General features: G+C 41.6%; 1 long non-coding RNA gene across 1 annotated transcript in view; it reads left to right on the plus strand.

Annotated features, from left to right (window-relative positions):
• The window catches only part of LOC148132280 (uncharacterized), a 37,604-nt gene extending 26,136 nt beyond the window's left edge, over positions 1–11,468 (plus strand). The window contains exons 2-3 of the long non-coding RNA XR_015747798.1: positions 9,674–9,717; positions 10,923–11,468. This is a non-coding gene — a long non-coding RNA (uncharacterized LOC148132280). The remainder of the gene's footprint in view (positions 1–9,673; positions 9,718–10,922) is intronic.
• Positions 11,469–21,853: the final 10,385 nt, after the last annotated feature.

Genomic DNA, 21,853 nt, shown 5'->3' on the forward strand with positions numbered 1-21,853 from the left:
AATCTGTTAAAAGCTTCTGTTAAATAAAAAAGACTATATAAAACCAGTTAACTGTATACAGCATTATAACTAAGTAAAATGAACAATATCTAACGTAAGATTAAGGAAGTCTGTTAACTAAACCAGTCCAGAACCCGCCAGTCTCAATTTCTTCCCTATTTCTCAGAATCAAACAAAAATAGATTTATACACATATTTACAGACAAAACAAATCGTGCATCATCGAAAGAGTAAGGGCAGCTGACTCCAAAGCAATGGAACCAAGTCTCAAAAGGTACTAAGTTTGAATTTGCTATTGAAGTAGCAACAAAATGCCAAGGAGGACATTTACAAACAATAATGAGGATGACTAAGGAGCAGCTCCAGGCCACAGTGTATATACTGTCCAGAATTAAGATTTTATAGTGCTATAAGATGGAAGCAATAATGAGATATAGAAATGTGGGTGAAAGAGGGAAGATTCAAAGGAACCTAGACTGCAGAATCTTAAACTCAGATCAGCAAAACAAGCAAGAACATAAGAGATGAGACCTGCCAGTAGACTGTGGCAATAATCTGAGATGTGATATAAGTGTCGCCTGAATAGGGACTTGGACTTATTGGGTGTCAAGAAGTGGCAAGTACACAACAATTATGCAGATGAAAATGTGTGGCTTTTTCTGTAGTGGCAGTGAATGACTGCAAGGGCAATTTCTTAACCACCCACAGTCCTGAATTCCTGGCAACAGGGGAAAAGGTTCTTTAAGTTCGGTTATTACATTTCCCAAACCACAGTATTGAATATACAGCTTGTGAATAAGATGAGCAAGTAGCTTTATACAACTTTGTTATTTGAATTACTGGGAATACATTTGTGAAGAGCTTTCACACAAGTCTGAACCACTAGATAAATATGAAATATGCCTTATTATGTTTCACTGCTTATTTGGGATGAGAGACTTGGGATAATAATATCCATTTTCTCTTCTGCAAATGATTATCATAACCCAAACGATGATAACTTATATTAATGGAGTACTAAAACTAAGCCCCCTAATCATTTTAACAAGTCTTTGTAATTCTTTTGTCCTTTTTTTGGCTGAAGCACAGAATCTGCTTCTGGATATTATCTTCTGACAGAGCTACAAATGTTTGAGTCTGTTTTCCATAGCCGCAATTTGGGGTCTAGTACTCTGAAAATAGCATCAGAGTTTAATGTGCTATATGAATTGCTCACATAAACAGAATGGACCACTGAATTCCCATAACAGAATGGACCACATCAATTCATCTGATTATTAAGCTAGGATAACTTTTTTCAGTAGCTTATAGTTATTATTCACCAGTCAAGAAATGGGATAGTACTATAGTGCGGTGGTTGAACATTTAGTGTGGAAAGTTTAGCTTCAATTTTCAGAGTTAAGTAAGGCAAGGAAGTTTAAAACATTGTAAGCATTCTCCCAGTCAGAACTGATTATATTAAAATAAAATATGATGGTGACATCACTGGATAAGGGTATTCCTACATTGGATCAGCACTTGCATCAAAAATCACTTATCTTGCTTTTGTCTTGAACGATATGAAAGAGCCTAGGTCTGTGGATCAAAGGACTGGTTGTTGTTTTTTTATTGTGTTGTGCCGGTGGTATCTGTTATATTTTCATGTTTGAAAGATTAAACATCTTTGATCTTAGGGGATTCATACAATTTGGTATAAGTACCCGGGAATCTCATTTTGAACTCTTCAGGAAACACTTATGATGATGTGGTGATGATGTTATTTGGATACAATCCGATCTGGTGTCATATTTGGTTTGAGGATAAAAAAACAGGTTGGGTTATATTGGTGGATAAAATGTGGAACAAGGGAAATAGAACTCTTATCAGTTCTTTTAGATTTTCAGAGGATCTTTTGATGTCATCACCTTTTTTCCTGAATCAACTGTCCAGCTTGGATGTTATTACAATTTCATTCCTTTCTAGAGAACTCATCTCACAAGTGGTGCTTAGGGATTAGAACTCTACTTGGCCTAATAGATTAATGGATGTCACAAAATTATTTCCTATGGTTTTTAATACCTACATGGAACCACTAGATTAATCATCCTGTAGATTTACTTTCACGTACTGAAGATTTCCAGGCCTAACTTCTACCTCTGTGGGCTTATGAAGGGAGGCTGTAGGACTTTTGAACTGGTGACCTGAAGCAGGATGGGATTGGGCAATGGAAAGCATGCTGAAATATAATCTGTACAAAAAAATAGGTACCCATGATCAGGGAAATCAACCACTCTGGATGAACCAGTTGCACTTTGCTTAAAATACCATGTATACAATTGAGCCCAAAATTTCTGTTACTAATTGAGATGTTAGGTGAGTTCCCCCCCATTTTATGACCTGTCTTGCTGCAGTTGTTAAGTGAATCACTGCGGTTGTTAAGTTAATAACGTGGTTGTAAAATGAATCTGGTTTCCCCATTGACTTTGCTCATCAAAAGGTCGCAAATGGTGATCACATGACCCCAGGACACGGCAACCATCATAAATATGAGCCAGTTGCCAAGCACCTGAATTTTGATCACATGATCATGGGGAATGCTACAATAGTCGTTAAGTGTGAAAACAGTCATAAGTTACCTTTTTTTCAGTGCCATTTCACTAAATGAAATGGTTGTCAGCCAAGGACTACTTGTTTGCAGTCAGAGAGTCCTCCTCAGCTTGGTCCAAAATGGGGTATTCAAGTAGCATTACTGACCAGGTGTGCTTCCTTAGTTGCGTGCGCTGTTACTCCCAACTGCAATCTTATCACACGTTAGTTCTTTTGTGGCTTGGCATCCGTGTGGAGCTAACCCATTTAGTTCATGTATGGTTCACTCTATTGCATGAACCTCAAATATTGGTCATTTCAATAATCAGATCAAACTGTTAACATCGAACCTCAACGCTTTACTTTTCTGTAATAATATAAACTAGCCATTTCTATGACGACAAATCAATCTAATCAGTAAAGCTCAAAATCAAAGTTCCATTTCCCCCCCACCTCAAGCACATTATTCCACTGCATCAGAGTGAACACTTTACCCCCTTTTCTCATCTCCCCCACTTTTCTTTCCTGTTTTCCTCCCTACTGTGTCTTCCTATTTGCTTTTATATTTTTATAATTTATTCTATAATCTAATAAAATGTTTAGGAAAAAAAACCAGATCAAACTATTGCATATATGAAGCCATAGAAGGTGTTGTGCTGTCAGATAGTTCCAACCAACTGTATTGGTTGCTAATACATTTCCAGATCAAAATGAAAGTGTGATTGGATTTTAAAAGCTTTAAATATTTGGAATCTAGATCACAGGAAGGATTTCCTTCATTCATTCTAACTTTCCAACACCCTGAAGTCAGTATCTCTATGTACGTATGTTTATACTGTATGTGCCTAGCTGTAGGAGTAACTACATGAGCCAGAAGGAAAGATAGAGGGATACCTATAGCAACTATTGCTTATAGACTCTGACCTGATTCCTGTTAACTCCATTGCTAGACAGTTTGAAGAGGAACCCGGAGACATATTTATTTACCTTAGTTTATCTTGGAAGAAGGCAATGGCAAGTCACTTCTTCATGGTTGTTAATAAATGTATCACCCCAAATATCTTTACAATAGAGTTGGCAGTAACTATCTGCTTTTGGCTAATCTTGATTAAGCTAAGCTAGGTTGGATCTGGATAATATTTCCGTAGGATACCACCAGGAAAGGCTAGAGTTATAAATTAGGCTGGGAAGCTAAAAAAAAACACCCCAGAAAAAGGCATGGTAAATCATGTGAGAGTTTGCCTTCAAACATGCCATATAAATCTTTTCAATAAATAATTTAATAGAAAAACATGAGCTATTGGGCTGGAGCCAGATGGAGTATTGTATGAATGAAAAAGTACCTCCTGTTCACAGATGTCACCAAGAACCAGCAAGCACATCTAACTAAAAAGGACCAGGGATCTTCACCGGTTGTCTTTGTAGCCCATCGTATCATTTCTGGAAAGAGCTTTGGTAGCTTTTTGGCAGAGTTCGAAACAACAAGGCAAGAAAAATATAAGAATCCTCACCCTACCCCTTCCAAGCCAAGCAGAAATCTCCCAATCTGGATCTAACTTATTAGTTACCAAGCTGGTGTAGGCACTATGAGATTAAAATATTGATTTCCTATATTTACATGGCTTCCAATCAACAAGGGGACTCTGAATGGCTTACAAAAGAAAAGGGGAAAAAAACAATATCTAACAAAAATGCGAAACCACAATATATTACACCAGCTAACAATCATTATGAATGAAGAAATCCTCAGTTTATATGTTAACCTTGCTATGGTATGTTTAGGCCTAGATACACTACCTCAACTCCTTGTATCTAAAATATGGAAATGGTTAATATGGGTCTAAGGGAACAACTCCTGAGATAGTAGATTTTGAAACTGATTTATATGCCAGTTCTGCACCTTGTAATTGCTATAGTAAGTTGGGGCTGATAGAAACAAAGGTCATATTGAACCATTTATACAGTGATCCTAAACATGCTTACTCAGACTTCAGTGTACTTGGGTGTTCTGATGCTTAACTGAAAAAAACTAGTACAGTATTTCTTTGTATTACAATATTTCTAAATTTGTAGTATTACAATATTTCTAAAAATGGTAATTCTATGTCCAGGAATGATAATTTCTAGAAATATTGTACTAGTTTTTTTTAGCCCATTCCAGCTGTCCTGAAATTGGGACTACGTGAAATAACCAGTTGGTAGAAAATAGGAATTCAATTCAGTGATGTGGAGTAAGTACATTAGAAATTACAAACCAACTCTTTGTGATAGTGGAAACCACATACAGTTTTAAAGTGAATCATCTTTGTCACAAAGAAGTTCCACCTATGTTAGCAGATCTGTAAAAAAAAAAAAACATTTAGCAGGACAAAGCTATCTCTGTTATTTATTGATCTCTCCATGGGCTTGTTTGAATATTTATTATATTACCCGATCACTGCAAAATTAACTGAAGATGTGCATATAACAGCTTATATATTTGCTATGAATAAGAGGACAGGAAGGCATGGAGGAATGTTGTCCATGGAGTCACAATAGGTCAGACATGACTTCGCAACTAACAACAACAAACAAAGGAATCTTCTTATTGGGAGGAGATGTGGTACTTGAATAAATGAAATCATAGGTGAAATTTGATGACCTGGGAGAAAACCTGAGAGCCGATTTGTTGTAGAGGTTAAGCCACTAGGCTAGAAACTGGGCAGCTGTGGGTTCTAGTTCCACCTTAGGCACAAAGCCAGCTGGGTAACCTTGGCCAGTCATCCTCTTGCAACCCTAGGAACCAGTAATGGCAAATCACTTTTTGAAAAACCTTGCTAAGAAAACTGCAGACAGTTTCCAGGAGTCAACACTGAGTCAAAAGAAAACACACACACACACACACACACACACACACACACACACACACACACACACACACACACACATAAAACTGGAACAACAGAGAAAGCAAACTTCCTCTGCCACTGATGTCCCCGCCTTTCAAATATTTGATGATGTGCACAATTTATCTTCTGTTGCTTCAGGTTGGGATTCAAACAAGTAGTTAGAGATTACAAGCAAAAAAAGATTTACCTACATCTTAAGGTAAACAGTGAAATGTGCCAGATCAATGCACACATAGTGTAGAGTTATGCAAAGCATAGAGTCTTATAATATTTATTTAAAAGATTTGTATGGCTACCCATCTTAAGCAGCTTTGGGCGGCTGGCAACAATGTGAAGTAGAAAATACAAATAGCTTGGATATTGTGCAGACATCCTTGCCATGGAGTTGGTAATGACTGCAGCTGTCTGCTAGGTGTGCGCTCAGTGGCAGGCCCACATATGCTGCCACATAATGTATTAAATGATCCACAGGGATGGTGGAATGCAATCTTGCATTAAGGTTACTTTTTCCTGGAAGTCAGTGTTCTCTAGTAGGCAGGCAGGATTTTTCCTAGGGCAAGTCAGAATCTGAAGTTTTAATCAGGCAAAAAAAGATGGAAGGGAAGGAGAGACTCCAGAGAAGTGAAAGGAGGATGACTCACTTCTGAAATGAGCACAAAGCAATTCTCTCACATCCACAATCAAGGAGCTTCAGCTCAGGAAAAGTTCTTTTAACATCCATAGGTGGAAATAAGAAATGCTGTCTAAAGTCATCAAAACATTAGGAGCACCTGCTTAAGTCCCACTGGCTCGCAGTGACATTTAACCACTTGATCAAAGTTAAGCACGTGATTAAGAACGCTTTTGGGGGGAGGGAAGTGAATTTAAGCAGGTGCTTAAAGACCACTCTCTTGGTGATGAACTAGAATGGAATATAATTGGGGAAGAGGAGGAGGGAACTGGGAGAGAAGAAAGTGATGGGGAAGCCACTTTCTGGCATGAGAGTTTTATATCTCTCCCAGAAGACTTACATTTCTGTTTTTAATTCCAAAGGTGCTGTTCAAAAGGCAATTGGACTTTCAAGAAGAGGATGAGAAGCGAAATGTTTTCAAGGGGGAAAAAAAAGCAAGAAAGTCCAGTTGCCTTTTGAACATCAGGTTTTGGACAACCATGACCTGAATGACTGAGAATCTCCATGGACACTTTCTGTTTTTAAAATACTGTGTAAAATAGAAAGGAAAAAAAATTGGAATCCAGGTAATGGATGGAGTGTTCATCCCCATTAACCCATTCCTCCCAATGTGTAGTAAATAGAAAACCTGTCCCAACCCATATTAGTTTCCAGTTGTTTTAGTCAATGGTACCTGATAACTGCTAGTGCTATCAGGTTCTGAATCTAGGCGGTTTTCCTAATCCTGTCTATTTGGATAGACAGATAATCTGATGACTAATACAGGCTGTCCTTGACTTGTGACCACAGTGGAGTCCGCATTTTCCATTGCTAAACAAGGCAGTTGCTAAGTGAGTAAAAATATGTAGCTTTATCTCCATATATTGACTGTGGCAGCGCCATGAAATGTTGAGACTTTTCTTAGAGATCATTAGTTCCCACTTTCTTTTGATAGATTCTAGATTCCAGGAAGAGAAAGGATAGAGTGATTGTGACATTAGCTGTAACATCTGCCTCCCATCAAGTGCTCCCCCAGCAATCTCAAGCTAGGGCCTTATGCCAAAGAATTCTGGGACCTTAGAACACTGAATATTCTTACTGAAGATAGTATAAACTTCCTTTTTACCATCTCCAGTAAGAATATTAAGTGTTCTTCTATTTCTAGAAGAAAATAAGTGTGAAAATATGACTCCATAATATTGGTATTTTCAGAAACAGATTATTGGAACGGTGAATACACAGGCTAAAAAGTGAACACTTTTAAATGGTAGTTATAGATAAGAATTCTTCCAGCTGTGTATGTTTGCCATTTCTCATTATACCCTAGCTACCATAGCCAATGATAATGGAAATTTGTTTCAAAACATCTGAAAGGTACTGGATTGGAAGAACAATTGTGAATGGCGGACTATGGTTTCTTAGTCTAATAATATAAACTTCCACTGGGTTAACATAGTCATGTATCAATTTGGTGTCACGGTCAGAAAATTAGCATAAGATTAGAAAGTCCTAGATTAAAATCTTTGCTAATTTTGAAGTTGTTATTGTGTGACCTTGAATAATTTCCCCCTGGCTCCCACTTTATCCTACTTTTAGTTTAATTGGAGAGACTATATGCAGCTGTAGAACAAATATATGAAGAATATCCACAGATATTTATCAGAAAAATGTCCTGTATCCCTGCAGAATGGATTAGTTGAAGAGTCCTGCCAAGTACTCTGCTTTTCTATATATTACTATTGGTTGATAACATTAAAACATAGCGTATCTGATTCTGCAAATTACAGCCATCTGTGTACAATATGTATCTTCTAATGCTTACTTTACACAATGGATTTTCAAGTTCTAAAACCAGAACAGGTTGCTACTAAGAGCACATAGGATTGTGGGATTAAGGCTGGTTGATGCAGAATAGCCCTCTAACAAAGCTGATTTCATTGGGATCTGCAGAATATAATAAGATCAACATGGAATTGACAATGTTTCTGATGTCAACAGTACTTCAGAAACAAGTTTTAAGTTTCCCACAATGCTGTGTCAAAGCCTGCTTAATGATTTCCTCCACATCTAAAGCATTTTCGGCTTTTCCACTTTATCTGTAGGGTGCTTGAAAATTAATTTTGTATTTCTTAGGTAGCATTTTTTTTAAATTTACTGTAAACATATTAGGAGAAATTCAGCTGATATGCTTTCTATTGCAGGCAGCCTTTGACTTATGACCACAGTTGGGGCCAGAATTTGCATTGCTAAGTGAGAAATTTGTTAAATGAATTTTGTCCTGTTTTATGACTTTTCTTGCAACATTTGTCAAGTGAATTGCTGCAGTTGTTAAATTAGTAACATGGTCATTAAGTGAATCTGGTTCCGCATTGACTTTGTTTGTCAGAAGGTTGTAAAAGGTGATCACATGACCCTGGGACACTGCTACTGTCATAAATGTGAGTTGTTAAGCATCCAAATGTAAATCACGTGACCTGGGGAATGCTGCAACGGTCATAGGGTGTGAAAAATAGTCATAAGTCACTTTTTTCAGTGCCATTGAAACTCTGAACCATCACTAAATGAACTCTTCTAAGTCAAGGACTACCTATAATCTTCTCTCCATTATTTGGAAACCTCCCTGACTACTCCTGCTTTCTGATTGAAAGAAACTGCCCAGGAAGGATCTTCCTTCTGTTGCAAGTGAATGTAAGGGTTGAAAACCAGGAAGGCTGAAAACTGCTGGTAGAAATGATGGAATAATGAAAAATTGGGCACTACCGCCAATCCTGAATAGCAGTGACCATCTCATTATTAAATAAATGTAAGAACCTCATGCTTTGCCCTGAGAACTTATTTTAAGTTCTTCTCTTGTGAAATAACACTGAAAAATATTTTTTCCCTATCACCAACTTAAATGGGAAGTGGCAGGCAAAATTTTACTTGTCTGTTTATAAAATCATAGGCCACCCATCTTACCTCAAGGAAACCCTGGACAGTATCTTATATAGCGCTATTTTATATTTCTAATTCAGACAAGGTCAGCATTCAAGTAGGACTTTACCCTTCATCACTACTGGGCATCAGCTCTGTTCTGATATCAACAAATACCAGCATGCTAATCAGTTGCAAAGTTTAGTACTGTAGATCATGCACTTTAGCTGAGCATCTGCTGTACACACATGAGGTCTAATTGACCTGTGAGTATCATGCCGAGCCCATGTGTCAGCCAAACACAGGCACACAGCTGAAGCATAAACAGCCTTCAGGTTGATCCTAGGCAGAGTAAGATATAATCAAAGCCTGTGGTGATATGGAGTAAAATGCAAGTCTCTTTTTTTCTCAGAAGATAGCATTCCTGTTGATTTGAAATAATCAGAATCATACCAGTTGCTTGAAATCTTATCGCTCAAGAAGAGAAATGGAACTTTATCAGTGCAGCGGGGCTGTGGATTTCTTTGTGTACGGTCCCAAATCCAGTAGCTAAGATCTTAAAATGCAAAGGATGGGAAGTGTAGAGATACACACACACAGTTCAGGATGAATGGCTGGTTCATTTTCATGCTAATTTCCTTTCACTTTTCCTTAACAGAGTAGGCCTTTAAGAGCTCCACACCTTGGGTAGCTTTTTAAGAGGTAAGCTCTTTCACCATCAGCCCTTAATGAATTTGTTTTGCCATCAATAAATCAGAATTAGTATGAGCAATTTCCCATTGCTTCCCCCCCCCCCCAATCTCTCCCAGGACGTTCCCTCGCTCCCTCCAGTGCTGGAGGGACTGATGTATGGTTGTACTAAGTTGGCCAATAAACAGACTGCTCTTAAGCAAGTGCTGCCCTTTATAAAGTTGCCAGCTATAGGTTCTTTGCAAAGGGGTAGTAGATTATAGATGATCCTGGATGTGTTAAATGCCCTCGGTTGGCTTTATCCACCCTGGAAAATATTTACTCTCCTTGCAATTCATTAAAAGCTGCTACCATAGGAAGATAGTATTTTACTCTGGGGTGTGATACAAGAAAGCCTCAGTGCCCTTTGATTAAAAGTAACTTCAGTTGAACAGAATATGGTGATCCTTAGAAATTGGTTCGTGACATTTTCTAGCCTCAGTGGAATGTGATCAATACGGTTATGTATTACCAGTTCTGTAGTTTTTCACACTGGTGTCCACAGTACATTTTCTAAATGCCTATGTCTGTCAAAAAGACAGGGGGATATGGGTGAGCTTGTCTGGATTATCTATATGTGGCAATTACTATCAGGATTGCTTTTACCTATAGACAGCAGGTATATATCGTGACAGTATGGCTTGACATTGAGGCCCATCCCAGATCATTTAAAGAATTAGATATCACCCAGCACACTTAAATTTAGCTTTTTTCCTGTTTAAGCGTCAACAAATGCTCTTTAGTGTGTGATTATTTTATTAGCAGAATTAATAGGAAGGCCCTTGTCAAATCTCTGAATCGAGTCAGCTTTCTGAATCAAATCATTGAGCAGAATTGGATGGCTTCAAATTGATTAGATGGGCTTTTGCTTTTGATTGAGTGAAATCAACAATTCATATGGGATTTAATTTTCCAAATCAGCGATTAGAACTGGATGGGATCCTTTTTTCCCCAGCCTGTCATTCTCTCCTCCTCCGCTTTTTCAGTGCCAACGCAGAGGTAACCACTAGATAAGAGTTCATATTTCATAAGGAATTATGGGAATCCAGCATGGAACTGTTCGTCATCCATAAATCTAAGACAAAACAATGTGGAAGCATTAAATCAATGTTATGTTATGTCCCTCTAGCAATTGTTTTGGTGAAACTGAATACTGTCTCTGTTTATACCGTTCACAGAAATATATCCAAGGTAAGAGAGCACCTTCTGAAAAAGCATTCCATGGTTTACTTCCCTGGATCCTTGGCCTAAATAAAAAAAGAACTGGGATTATAAAGAGTATTTGTCACTTTGAAGACTGCCCTGGGAACTGAACTTCAGAACTGACCTCCAGTATAGGAGAAATGGGGATGAAGATGTTGACTATCTTTCATTTGATAACTTCTAGTTATTATACTAGGAAATGAAGCAGAAGTTTCCAGATCCAGTATCAGTCCACCATTTTGAAACTCATATTTATTTCTATGCAGTGGTTAACGTGCTCACTTCCATACATTTGGCTGCCAAAAACCAGAGGATTTTGTGGAAGCTATGATGTCATCTTCTGCCCAATGGACAGAAACATAGTTGCATTGGAGCAATAAAGTGTTCAATTTCTTTCCCTCTCTCTCCTGCCTCTTTCCCCCTCCCTTCCCTCCTCTATTATTCCATTGTTCCATGGGTTATGTTGTTGTTATGGCAACAGCTAAGATAATAAACTTGGAATAAACTTGGCATCAAATTTATCACCTTGTTGGATTTAAAAAAACTGTAGGCTAAACAGCAAGATCTCAGCACCAGTCTGCACGAGCACTTCCACGGGTGGTAGGATTTGGGTGATGGCGGCTATGCATTTTGGAACAGCTGAGCAACCATCTCCTGCATGGGGTGTCTTAACTATGCCCTCTTCCCATTAACATCACTGATGTCCATCTACAGGAGGTGTGCTCATTTTTGGATTCTCTTTCTTCTCTCCCACTCTCTCTCACACACATGCACACTCACACACAAGCATACCCGGTGCATGTGGGAGGTGATATTCTTTTGGCTCTTTGCTTTAGTTGTGGAAATAACTAAGGTCTGTGCTATGTGCAGAGTATGCAGAAGTCCACCGGCAAGCATTCATTCCTATTGACTTGCCTCAACCTCACCAACCCACCACAGGAAAAGAATATACCCTGGGCTGAATGGTTTGGGGGGGGGGGCTGGCTAGGGAAATTCATTCTCTTGAATGAGACCGATGGCTCTGAAGTGCTTATGTGACAGAATAAGTCTTCAATCTACTGTAGGTGTGAAAAACTCCTTTGCATTTTAAAATATGGTTGCCATTCTCTAATGCAATTTTCTTGCGTGGGCGCTTGATCTTTAGTGGCACCCAGATGAAATCCAGGAAATCCACATTTGCATTATTTTTAAAGACTCTGGGGCATTTTCTAGGACTGGTCCTCCTCCTTTTCAGAGCAGCAGATAGTATTGCTGCTACTCTCATGAGTGATCCATTAGCTGATACCTTTGCTGCATGCACATGGCTATGTAACCACATATACCCTGCCAAAAAGTGTTTCACCTTAAAAAAAAAAAAAAGCAGCAACAAGATCTTTGTCTTTCTTGGGTTCGCTTTTTTATTCCTATTTTGACCAACAACAACAACAACAAAAAGGATTTCATGACAGGATGCTTGAAATTATTCAGCCAGTTTCAATCACAGTATATGGGACTGTGGATCTCTGCACATGAGGCCGTCTTCTCATGATTAATATTTTTTGCTCCATACATCGCAGAGTAGGGCAGCAGCGAATTTACATGGATGTGGGAAACGATCAAGTCCACTGAAAGATATTCTTCACCTGCTCTGACCCAACCATTTCACACTGGAAGTTTTAACTCTCCTATTTATGCATCGGATTTTCATTTGCATCACAAACTAAATTAGCAAAGCAATTCAGGGTGGTAAAAGACTGCCTTTGCAGATGCTAAAACCTCATGGATGTTTTACGATAAAGCACTTGTTTTTAATCTCTGGATCATATAACTAGTAAGAAATGTTCTGTTGCCTTGCATACTGGAATGGCTCCAAATTTTCCTGTGGGTTTGTTTTTTTTTTCCATCCCAATTTGGGAAACCAATGCTAAGCAAATTATGGGAACAGTAGACCCCTTGCCATATTCTAAGCTCCTGATTTCCTTATGTGTTCCTCCCCCCCCCTACATTTGATTATAGGGAATGGTACAAGGATGTAATAATGGATGGCTTCTATACCGATCGTGTATTGAATGAATCTAGTTTTTATTTTTGCAATTGGGTAACCTACAAAATTATACAGATAGGGAAGGCCTAAAGCAGGGGTGTCCAACCTTGGCAACTTTAAGACTTGTGGACTTCAACTCCCAGAATTCCTCAGCCAGCAAAGCTGGCTGAGGAATTCTGGGAGTTGAAGTCCACAAGTCTTAAAGTTGCCAAGGTTGGACACCCCTGGCCTAAAGTGATCTCTTCCCTTCCTATTTATAACTATCACTGTGCTGAAATATCTACTTAAAATGAAACCTCATGGCTGCATCTAGTAAAATCAAAGCATGCTTTCATTCAGAACATGTACAAGGAACACATTAGCCTGATTTCCAGTCAGTATGTATGTATACGGCAATTGAAATCTAAAGTTCTAAAGCAGGATGGCTATGTTTTACTTTAAAAGCTGCCAGTAATATAGTTGGAAGCAATTCATTAAAGAGACATAGTACCTAGGAGGTTAAAGAAATTCATGCCCATTCCTAGTTGCAAATTTCCATTGAGATATGACAGTGTGTGCCAAGAAACCATTCAGTTTACAAACCTTAGAAAGCAGTTTTAGAGTCTCAGCTATAAATAAGCACACCTTAAGAAATGTCTCAGCACCAAGAGATTTATTTCCTACTAAAAATCTACATCATTTAAATTTGGCACATACATTTCTGCAACAAAACATTTATTTATTTAGGTAATACTTCTGTCTCTTGGCCCTAAGGGCTCAATACTCTTTAAAGCAGTTCAAACACTTTCCCCCCAATTTATCCTTGCTATTTCATTAATGGTTAGCTTCACCTACCCACTAAGCTCCATCGCTGAGCAGGATCTTGTCCTTGGGCCTCCCTGTGTTCCAAATCAATACTCCAATTCTTAACATCTCTGATCTCCCTTATGGTCTAACAGCAATTAAAAGTTTCCTGAAGAGAGATGTTACAAGGATCTTTAATCACAGTAGAGGTAAAGCATTGTTGTTGCTGTTAGAGAGAGACACACACAAAATGACTGGCTCAGTCAAGAAACTCTGAAAAATTGTCCTTCTAACCACTGTTGCAACAGAGCTGGAGAAGGACTGCCCCGAATGATCTCCCCCCCCCCCTCCCTGGAGACTAAGTTAAAACTCTATTGGGCAGATCTTGAAAGCAGAGTGTGTAAACGGGAGGGAGGGAGGAAGGAAGAGTAAAGAAAGTAAGACAGAAAGAGAAAAATAAAGAAAAATTAAAGGCACTCCAGACAATTGCTCATTTTGTAATGAGTTATTACTTCAAAGGTCATTAGAAAGGATAAGGGCGGCCATAAAACCAGCCTGGCTAGTATACTTTCCCTATTGAGATGATCATTATTAGCTTATTAATCTGCAATAATGTTGAATTATACACAGTAATAAATAGAAAAAAAGGTTGGCTTGGAGTTTTAAGTATGTTATGGATCTCCAAGTGAACATTGCAAAACAGCAAGACTCCCTTGGAATGAGTGGCACACATCTTCCCAAAGCCTTTTATACCCTTTCCATTCTGTTTCACCTTTTCCCCTTATTCCCACTCCCCCAGGAAGGTTCAGTTCTGCCATTCTTGTTACATTTTTCCATTTTCCAAGGAAGAGAATATGCGTGGGCTGGATTGTCCTGATCAACTGCTTAAAAAAAAAAAAAAAGAGTAAACAAAATTAGTTACTGGAATATCCTAAGGTTGTAAAATCCTCTTTGTTTTCCTCTGCCCAATGATGCATTTTAGATTTACACAAGAAGAGTGTTTGGTCTGGAGAATTAAAATGCTAAGGCATATCTAATCTGCCCTGAGAGATCCAAAGTACACACATAATTGCTAAGTCAGCTTAAAACACCTTGGCTCCCTCTCCCTCTCCCCCTCTCCCTCTCTCTCCCTCTCCTTCCCTCTCCCTTCCTCCCTCCCTCTCTCTTTCTCTCCCTCTCTCTTTCCTTAGGATCTCACATCTTTGTTAAGGAAATGTAAGGAGGCCCTGAGAAATTAGCAAGTAGGACTTTCAGAAATGAGGGTCTTGTTGTTGTTGTAAATCTTACTCTCAGTTTCATTTCCCCACCTCCAGTCAAGGTAGAGTGTGTTTAGCAAACTCCTTTAGAACAAAGTGCACCCCAAATGTATTTTAGTTTATCGTTATTTGAGACCCAGTGCACTGCATTTGAAAGAAAGTTCTCTTTTATTTTGAAAATAACACCTTGAATGAGGTGTAGAAGCAAAAATACCAGCAACAATAGAGGCACAAGGTTTTGGGAGTAAGCGCTATTGAAATCACAAGGACTTCCTTTCAAGTAAAGATAGGTAGGCTGGGGGTGGGGGTGGGGGTATTATGTACTGGGGTACTCCCTCCCCCACCAATTATGCTTCCTTTGAAACTGCAATTTTGCTCATCCAAGGTGGCGTAACTTTAGTGCCTAAAACTTAATTCTTGTAAACTAATCTTGAGGCCGAGAAAGTCCTCCGAAAATGAAGCCCTGCTCTTTTTCGATTCCTTACAAAAACTAAAGGATATATAGATATCAATATAGAAGACATATAAATAGATAGATAGATAAATAGACAGATAGAGAGATAGAGATAGAGAGATAGAGAGAGAGAGAGTTAGATTTCCCACCTAAAACGATTATAATGATAAAGACCCTACAACCGGATGAGCACAACCAGGTATGCGTTACTCAGACTGATGACTTGAAAAGGTATCCTAAGTGCCTTCCGACTTTAAATGCATGAATAGATGCCCGGATTCTTGCCTGATCTCTCTGCTCCCCATCTTCAGTGAGGAAGGGAGAGTCAACCCCCCCTCAACCCTAAAGGGAAAGTGCAACTAAATCTGGGATTAATGTCCTCCCCGTCTGCCGCCAGCCAGCGAAACCTCGCGTTTTGTTGCCAGGACTCGGGCAGCTGAATTGGATCACCGCCGCGCTCCTACAAAGGCGTCCAGGAGCTCAGTGTCCGAATGGCAGGGCGCAAGGCCACCTCTGACCGCGGAGAAGGATGCTGCAACCCCAGCCTTCCTCGTTTTGGGATTTTGGAGGTTTTTTTTTGGGGGGGGGGAGGCGTCCACTTTATCTCCTCTTCCTCCCCTTCCCCTGGCCTTCCCTCCTTCAGGTATCCCTACCTAGAAAAAGAAAGGAGAAATACAAACGCCACACCTCCACGCGCGCCTCTGTTTGGGAATCGTTCTATCCAGTTTACTAGGTCAGGTTAAAACAACAACAACAACAAACACAACAGCCATCCATGTGTTCTTCCTCGGGCTGTACGGCTTCCTTCGTCTCCGTTGACCAACCCCAACACAGCCGTTTTCTCCGAAAACTCCGGATGGCTTTGGATCTATCAAAAGAACTCCGGAGAAATCAAATCTACTAAGGAAAGGTGGAGCGAGGGAGGAGATTATAAAGAGAAAACGGACCAAGTCAAACGCTTAGCTCTCGCACTCTCTTCTCCCTTGCCCCAAACGTAACTGTTCCCTTTGAAGGAGCTGGCACACCAAGGTTGCTGTGATCAGAGCGCGTGGTTTCCACAGGGAGACAAGAGGGCAAATTTCTAGCCGGCTCTTTTTAACTCCCCACTATCGTCGCCCCGGTTCCCCAGTCCCCCATATTTTTCCCAAAGGAGGGGAAACGCCTCTGCCCCGAAACTTCTAGTTATCTATTCGCTAGGCCTTTCTATCTCGCTTGTGGGAAGCGTGGGCCAAGAAAGACCCATCCCGAAATCCCCAGGACGGTGTTTTAGCTTAGGGAGAGTTGGGACTTCATCAAAACCCTTTCCTACACCTTGGACAATTTCTTCCCCGCCCGCTCTCTCTCCAAGGTGGGGGGGAGGGGGGAGGAAAGGGGGAATTAACCTGGCGAAAGGGCTCCTTAAGCGGTAGAAAGTGCACCAAAGCTGGGGTTAGTAGCTTTCCTCTTGTTTTCCTCTCCTTGTTTACAGCTACCGAAGGCAAAAAGAATGCCATAAATCTTAAGGCAGCCCACAGAGACAAGTGCATTTGTATGCATCGTTAGAACTAGCTAATACCTAAACCCATTAGCGAGCCATGTAGAATTCCAGTTTCCGGTGTCCATTAACTGACAGTTAAATTCTAGAGGAAAGGCCAGGACGATTAACATAAGCTATATCCATCATATTGTTTGTCATAATAGATTAGTCAACGATGGATGTGCGTGCGTGAAACTTTCTCTTTTCTTTTCTTTTCTCTTTTCTTTTCTTCCCAATCCTTTGGTGCCGGGCTAATTTTCAGGCAAGGACCCGCGATATTTCGGACCTCCTCCTCCTCCTCCTCCCACGCACCCAAGCCTCGGCTGCTTCCGAGAGCGAGGGAAGGGCGAGCATCAATTGCGCGCAGCCCGCGGCAGGTCGCTTCCACAAGACGTAGGGAAGAAGGATGGAGGCAGCTCCTCAGATGAAACCCGGGAGCGAGGGTGGGGGGTGGGGAAAGAAAGGCAAACGAAGCCGCCTGCCAATGAGAGAACTTGTGTGTGGGTCGGCTGGGAGTCAGAGTGAGAACCTGGCTGCCCAGGGGCGGCCGGAGTGCCCGCTTGGCCCCTCCATTCCCTGGGAGGTCCGCCGGTCTTATTCCGCTGGCGAGAGTGCAAAAGGGCTGGCGGTCCTTTTCAGATGCGTCGCCCTTTCTGGTTGCCAGGCGGTTCCGTGTTTGATTTGATTTTACTTAAAGGGGAAAGGATAGCAAGGGTATCAAGGGATTCCCACCCACCCCCAAGCCCCAAGATTAACGCTTGCTGTCTGGTTTCTTTTTTTTTTTTCCTTAATGGGTCCTCTTCTCCCATTCCCGTCGCCCTCCCCACCCACCCCCCACCCCCCACCCCGTGCCTGGCCGGCTCTTTCTTGTCCCTGGTCTTTGTTGAATGACGTTGGCTTACGTGTCCCGCGTCTCCCTCCCCGGCACCAGCCCTCCCTCTCTCCCAGCCCTAGCCCACCACTCCTAAGCACCACCACTCCAGGAAACCGAGCCCGCTCGCTGGGAGGAAGGCGATTGGCACTCCCCCTCTTTCCCCTGAGCTGCATCCCTCCCACCCTCCCTCCCTCCTCCTTGTTTGGGCTTGGCAAAGATAAGTGAACTTTTGTAGCTCTGCTTTTCCGTCTTCGCCCGCGAAAGCGTTAAAGGTAAGGGTCTGGAACTCGTAGGCAGCAGCCGGCTTTTGTAGCGGTGATTTATGGCTTCAATCTTGGTTCACCCAGAGTTCACATGGATTTGCTGCTTCTGAGAGCTAAAAGATGGTCTCACTTGACAAGTGTGACTATTCGAAATGCCTCCCTCCCTCCCCTCCCTCTTTCTCTCTTCTCCCCCCCCCATCCCCTCCCCCTCCCTTCTAGTGCAAAATCGTTTAAAATTGAACCTTAAAGCCTCGGATTTATTTATTTTTTTAAAAGGGGCAGCCCTCCCATCTTAGGGATCCAACCGATTACATAAAGACATTTTATAGCAGATCCCTTTTAGGGGGTGGGTGCATGTAAGGTTGGGCGAACAAATATACAATAGACATGAGCGATAATGCGTGGTAGGTGCCTTAGAATATATACAATACAATATCATAATACAATACAGAGAGTGACACAGGAATCTTTAGAGCAAACGAAGTGAGGATCTTAGAGGGGGGACTGGGTCGGATCCCAGGCAGCCTTTCCTCCCCCCCCCGCTCCTTTTTTCCTCCCCATTTCTTTGTTGCCACTCTGACTTGGGGAGGGAGAAAGCAGAATTGCGAGGCGAGGAGGATGGGAGGGAGGGAGCCATTTGAAGCTGGCCTCCTGTTAAAGCTCGGAGAAATGGGGACGCTTCTTGCTTGGAGGGGAAGAAAGAGAGAGAGAGAAGAGCAAAGAGCGACCCTGCATTATTCGTTGCCTTTGTTTCCCCCCTCCCCTCGTGTTTCCACCTTTAAGTGTTATTAAAACAAGCTTTCCCCGCACGACGTTTATTAAATATATATAAGCGTTTGGGGATTTATTTATTTTTTTTTACAAAAAAAAAGGAAGCTGCAACATCACGAAGCCCAGGTTTGCATAACGTGACCTGCCTGCCAAAAGTTAGCCCTTAGGGCGTTTGCTGGAATGGAACAATTCGAAATATTGGGAGGGGTGGGGAACAAAAGGAAAAAAAGAAACGGGTGACAAATTTCGTTAGGTTGATTTAAAAGACCCGTATTACTGTGGATGGATAGGAGACTTGGGACGGAGAGCATCGTGCAAAGGGTCTCAGAGGTCACAGGGATTTCTCCCGCGTCTAGTTTATATTTCAGAAAACCCGGGAAGCTGGATTTACTGCCCATCTAGCGATGGTGCAAGGGGAGAGATTCAAACTTCGCTATATCCAGCCGCCTCTTCCTTTGGCCGACCCAATTCGTTTTTAGGCGAAGTCAGCCCCTTAATACTCGTCTCACCCTAATCCATACAACCCGTTGCCCCGCCCCGCAAGATGCTTTCACTGGATGGCCATTGTTAGGATGCTCGGCCAGGTTGAGTGACCCCCCCCCCGCGTTCGATTTTGGTGGGCCCAGATTTTAGTGCCAGTCGCAAATCGCTTTGCTTGTTCGGGACGGGCCGGTCGTCCAGAAAGCCCCCGTGCCAGCCATGTCTGCCTTGCTAGCACAGCTAAATTAAACGGGAATGGGGTGAGGCTTTGTCCTGCTCCAAAAGCACTTTAGTTTGCAAGGGGACCCCCCCGATTCCCAGGGAATTTTGTGGCCGGAGGCATTTGCAACCGCGATTTCCCGGCCGTGTGCCTTCCCCAAAGAGACGCTCCATAAGTTTGACCCTACTTCCTGACTCACTTTGTGGATCTTGGGTCAGCGCCTTCCTCAACTACAACTGCGCCGGCCGGCCGGAGTTTCGGTTCCCTCGCCCACAAAACGAACTCTTGGCATAAGCAACCCTTTCCCTCTAAGTCCGGTTCAGAAGCTCCGAGCCTCCCAGAGATAGTGGATCTGGTTTCAGCGCGCTTGGGACCGGGTCTCGCCGGCGAAGTTTTTCCAGCTTTGGAAAGAAGGCCAGGCTGGATCGCTCGGGGTTGCTTGGCCTTAAATAAGGAGAAATGGAGGCGCCCCATCTCTCTCCTCGCCCCCCCCCCGCCCCAAACCAAAGCCTTTGGTTAAAGAAAGTGTTTTGCTCTGAAGATTGGTCGCTCTTCCCCGCAAGTTTCAACTGTCCCGTGTGCGGACATGCAGACGGCTTCTAGAAAACCTATTGCGGCTGGGGATGCATAAATCCATATGAAATAACAGGGAACCGCGGAGAGGTTCTGTTAATGCAATTCAAAGCTATCCATCGTCCTCCCAAATGCTTGTCAGGTCGCTGGCAAAACCCTAGAACGAAATGTTAAAAATAAAAGAAGAAGAAAAAGCCGTGGGAGGTGGAGGGAGAAAACAAATCTTCCGTTGAAAGCAAACGATGGATTCTCTGGCCCGTTACAATTAGCTCAGGTGTGGGGTTAATACAGGAAGAAACCGCGCAAGTGAGATGGGATGAATTCCAGGTCGAATAAGTCCGGGGGAGGGGTGGGGAAATAAATTTAAAAAAAAAAATAAGGCCGAAAACCGGTTTGGGGTTGCTTGGCTGACGGGCCCCTCGAGACTTGGGAGCCTCCTTTTGAAAATATTTTTATTTTGTCTTAAATTGTCCTGCCCCTGGGAGCATCCTCTTGAAAATATTTTTTTGTTTTCAATTGTCACGTCCCTGGCCGGGGTGGGCTGGCCTACAAAAACTCAGCAAAACTGCCGAAGCCGTTTGTACCAAACTCTGCTGAAATGGTTTCCTTGGGAGAACTTAAAAGAAAGCAATCTTTTTAAATCAGTGGCCTACCTCCGTTAATCTGCTATAAATCGCCATCCCTAAGCAGATCTGTAAATGTGTCACCAGTTTCTCTCTTCGTTTGTCTGTTCTTCTCTCTCCCCTTCTCCCTCCTTGCCCCTCTTCTCTCTCAAGTTTTCTGTTCTGACTCCAAGGGGTTTGCAGATCATTTCAGAGAAAATTTCATTCAGGCAATCAAGGGTGAGTCAAAAGGCTGTAGGTAAATGGGCCTAAGTCCACGTGATTAAGCAAGGTATTCTCTAACAATCTGGTGTAGGATAATCCAGAAAAGAAAAGAAAAAAAACTTTAGAAAGCTAGGAAAATTCATGGGGTAGATAGACTTTGCCTACAGTATAGCTATTGGCTTGAAATGTTGAATAGCACATCCATCTACAGGGGCATTGTCTGTAGCCAAGGCTCATCCCAGAAAAGTCAAAAGTCATTCCCCACAGTCTCTCCTGCTTGGAATCCCCAAAACTACTGTGCATGTGTGGAGATAAGATGCGGGGGTCCAGCAAGGCTATTCTCATCTCTCCTCCTCCCCACCACCCTGCTTTTTAAAAAGGCTGCATTAGGCAAATGAGCAGTGATTCCTTATCTATGCCTACTCTAAAGTAAGTCTCTTCAGTGGCATTTATTCCTGGGAAAAGTGGACTCAAGATTGCAATTGTAATTACTTGTAATAATTTACATGGAATGGTGGTACAACTAAAGTCTTATACTTAATGTGTGAAACCTATAGACATCTATTGTTGCTATCCATCACCACCATCATCACCCACATTGCATGAATTTTCCTTAATTGATCTTTTCTGAAATGCTATTGCTCAACTTACAGACTTAACTATCTGTGAACATTGAACTGATAGAATATCACCTCCCCTACCCGTACACATAATATTCTACCAGTTTGAGTGAATAAACATATTACACAATACATACACACCTGTACACAGACACACAGACATACAAATTGCAGCCATTATCCAATGCAAAAAAAAAAAAAAGAGTTGTAGGGCTATCGAAATCAATGCAACTCAAGTTTGCTGTT

This window comes from Notechis scutatus, chromosome 2, assembly GCF_049901735.1.
Source record: "Notechis scutatus isolate UNSWTSFEM ecotype Mainland chromosome 2, rNotScu1.2, whole genome shotgun sequence".
Classification (NCBI taxonomy): Eukaryota; Metazoa; Chordata; class Lepidosauria; order Squamata; family Elapidae; genus Notechis; species Notechis scutatus.